Genomic DNA, 4,090 nt, shown 5'->3' on the forward strand with positions numbered 1-4,090 from the left:
TGGCTGTCACTCTCCAAGACCTGAAGGCTTTCTCCTGCCTCACGAGCAGGGTAAGTTGGGAGTTTTGGGACATTGACACCCTGGGGAGTATCCTCAGTGATAACCGATAGGATTGGTAGGGAAACACCTCCGATCCTTGCCCCCGCTGTAGGACCATCCCGAAGACTGTGTCACACCATTTCCCAAAGGTCCCCCTGAGGGGACGGGGCCATGGCTGCCCGAGGCCACGCCATCCCCGAATGTGCCCTGCGCTGGCTGCCTTCCGTCCTGTCCCATACCGCACTCATCTGCAAATCCTGCCTGAGATTGTCTTTCCAATATTCCCCTTGCACTCAAGGGACACCTTATCTCCGGGTCTGCTTCTGAGGAGCTCGGACTAAGACAACGGACCATCAACCCAGAAAATCTGAGACAGATCGCAGTTAACTTAGAAAGTTTATTTTGTCAAGGTTGAGGACGCGCCCGTGACACAGGCTCATGAAGTCCTAAGAACATGGGCCCAAGGTGGTCAGGGCACAGCTTAGTTGTATGCATTTTAGGGAGACTTGAGATAAGAATCAATATATGTGAAAAGTACATTGGTTCAGCCTGGAAAGGTGGGACACTTGAAGCAAAGGCAGGAAGACTTGAAGCAGGGACGGGGCTTCCAGGTCACAGATAGATAGGTGATACAAATGGTGGCATTCTTTTGAGTTTCTGATTAGCCTTTTCAAAGGAGGCAAATCAGATATGCAGCTAGGTCAGGGGAACAGAGGGGTGACTTTTTTTTTGTTTGTTTTTGTTTTTTTGGACAGGAAGTAAATTTATTGGTTCATATTACAAGGGGCCAGCAGAGTGGAAGCCCTCATGAGTGCAGGGCCTGCAACTTGTCCAGAGGGCCACGATTGGGGATGTACTTAACCCCACGGCCATCTGGGATGAGCCACTTCTCAGCCACTAGGTCTTCAAATTCATCGGCATTGAACTTGGTGAAGCCTCACTTCTTTGAGATGTGGATCTTCTGGCGGCCAGGGAACTTGAACTTGGCCCTGCGCACGGCCTCCATCACATGCTCCTTGTTCTGCATCTTGGTGCGGATGGACATGATCACTTGGCCAATGTGAACCCTGGCCACAGTGCCCTGGGGCTTTCCAAAGGCACCTCGCATGCCTGTTTGGAGCCTGTCAGCCCCGTCACAGGACAACATCTTGTTGATGCGGACGATGTGGGAGGGGTGGAGCCACACTTGGATATGAAAGCCATCTTTGCCACAACTTTCACCATGTACTTATTGGCACAAATTCGGGCAGCCTCCAGGGCTTCAGAGGAGAGCTGCTCATATTCATCTGATGCCATGTGGCCACACAGTGGAAACTCATCCACTTTTGCCTTCTTCCACCCCAGGTCAAAGATGCGAATCTTGGCATCAGGGACACCTCGGCAGAAGCGAAACTTTGGATATGGCTTGTTCTTACAATATCGGTAACAACGGGCGGGGCGGCGGCCCATAGCGACACCAGGATCTTCAGTGGTGTGCCGAAGGAAAAGAAGACCAGGGGGTGACTGTGAGTCGAATGGGAGGCAGGTTTGGCCCTAAGTAGCTCCCAGTCTGACTTTTTCCTTAAGCTTAGTGATTTGGGGGTCTCAAGATTGATTTTCCTATTACAAGAGACGTTGGTGGTGCCTGTGGGTGGGAGAGAGAAACAAAGCTTGTTGGAGTCTGGAAGACAAGTGAAGGCCGGAGGACATTTTTTTGAAGTGACATTATCGCAGCCATTTTTAAAAATTCCTGTTGATAAGATCGTTGTTAAGACTGTGATGAAAGAATGCTTAAGGAATTGATGTGAAAGTAAAACAGATACTGAGGAAAAACAGGTTAAAAGAGACAGCTTCTTTCTGCGTTCATACCCCAGCATCCATCCAAGAGGGAGATTTCCCCTTTGCCCCCAAAAGCCCCTTCCCTTGCCTCCATACCTGACTTAGCTACTCCCTGAGGGAGGAGTTCTCAAGAGCCTGTCTTAGCAACATGGTAGAGGTACAAAGTTTTGCTCAAAGAAGATACCTGTGGGTGAGGAGGAAATTGAAAGTAATTCCATTTTACTGCTTGATCTAATGAAAAAACCAGCTGGTGGGTGTGTTGTTGTGTAAACCAAAATGTATCTAAGACAGATCTTAATCAATTTAGAGTTTTACTTTGCCAAGGTTAAGAATGTTGGTCTTGTGACCCAGTCTCAGGAGGTCCTGAGAACATGCGCCCAAGGTGACTGTGTTACAGTTTGATTTTATGAATTTTAGGAAGACAGCAGATGTAGGCAAAAATGAAGGTGTACATTGGTTTGACCCAGAAAGGCAGGACTTCTTGAACCCAGGGGATTCTAGGTCATAGATGGATTCAAAGATAGTTTTTGATTGACGATAGGTTGAAAGGGTTACCTTATGCCTGAAAAGCTTGAAGTCAGCCTTAACACCGAAAGGAATGTAAACTGTCCTACCATAAAGACACGTGCATGTGTATATTCATTATAGCACTACTCACAGTAGCAATGACATGGCATCAACCTAGAGGCCCATCAATAGTGGACTGGACATATGAATTATGAAATACTATACAGTCACAAAAAAGGACAAGATCACGTCTTTTATAGCAACATGAATAGAACTGGAGGCCATTCTCTTAAGTGAATTAACAGAGAAACAGAAAACCAAACATCACAGGTTCCCACTTAAAAGTGGGAGGGAAACATTAAGTGCACATGAACACAAAGAAGGGAACAGGTAACAATGGGGCCTATTTGAGGGTCGAAAGTGGGAGGAGGCTGAGGATTGAAAAATTACCTATCTGGTATGATGCTGATAACCTGGGGGACAAAATTTTCTATACACCAGCCCCCTGCAATTTACCCAGTAACAAACCTGCACATGCACCCTTTGAACCTAAAGTAAAAGTTGGAAAGAAAAAACAAAGAAACAAAAAAATGTTTGAGTTTAGATAGATTGTGGAAGCCAAGGTACTTAAAATGTAAATGAAACCTCCAGGTAGCAGGCTTCAGAGAAGACAGATGGTAAAAGAGGTCAGGCCGGGCGCGGTGGCTCAGGGCTGTAATCCCAGCACTTTGAGAGGCTGGGGTGGGTGGATCACTTGAGGTCAGGAGTTAGAGACCAGCCTGTCCAACATGGTGGAACAATGTCTCTACTAAAAATACAAAAATTAGCCAGGCGTGGTGGTGGGCTTCTGTAATTCCAGCTACTCGGAAGGCTGAGGCAGGAGAATGGCTTGAACTTGGGAGGCAGAAGTTGCAGTGTGCTGAGATAGTGCCACCGCACTCCAGCCTGGAGGACAGAGTGAGACTCCACCTGAAGGAAAAAAAAAGGATGTCAGAGTCTCTGGAAAAGACCTAGTAAGGGAAGGAGATTGTCTACCAAATACAAAATACAAATTTCCCCTACAAGAGAAATCTTTGCAGGGTCATTTCAAAATATGTTAAAGAAATATATTTAGAAGTCAGGCGTGGTGGCTCATGTCTGTAATCCCAGCACTATGGGAGGCGGAAGCGGGTGGATCACGAGGTTAGGAACTCGAGACCAGCCTGGTCAATATGGTGAAACTCCGTCTCTACTAAAAGTACAAAAATTAGCTGGGTGTGGTGGCAGGCGCCTGTAGTCCCAGCTACTTGGGAGGCTGAGGCAGGAGAATCACTTGAACCCGGGAAGCAAAGGTTGCAGCGAGCCAAGATCACACCACTGCACTCCAGCCTGGGCAACAGAGCGAGACTGCGTCTCAAAAAAGAAAAAAAAAGAAAGAAATATATTTAGAGATAAAATGCTTTGTGTAAGGGTTGTTAGGTTCTTGCCGAGTTTAAAAAGAAGAAACTGAGGCCAGCACAAGAAGATCCAATGTGAATTTATTTGGCTCCCGGGCGAGGTTCTGTGGTCCGACAGGAGGAGCCGGAGAAGTCGCACAGACTCCTGTCAGACACGGTTGGGGAGGGGGCGGGGGTTATAGGGAGTGGAGGTGTTTGATTGGTTGTGCCCAAGTTGAGTGGGGCCCGGATGGGACAAAATGCTAGGTGGGGAGTGGGGCCCGGATGGGACAAAATACTATCGGGTAGGT

The 4,090-nt window shown here is 47.5% G+C and overlaps 1 pseudogene; it reads right to left on the minus strand.

Moving 5' to 3' along the window:
* Window positions 1-434: 434 nt before the first annotated feature.
* Window positions 435-1,898, minus strand: LOC105714522 (large ribosomal subunit protein uL16-like; annotated as a pseudogene).
* Between the last annotated feature and the right edge of the window lie 2,192 nt (window positions 1,899-4,090).

This window comes from Aotus nancymaae, unplaced genomic scaffold (genome assembly GCF_030222135.1).
Source record: "Aotus nancymaae isolate 86718 unplaced genomic scaffold, 86718_ANA_hifiasm-v0.15.2.pri h1tg000028l, whole genome shotgun sequence".
Taxonomy (NCBI): Eukaryota; Metazoa; Chordata; class Mammalia; order Primates; family Aotidae; genus Aotus; species Aotus nancymaae.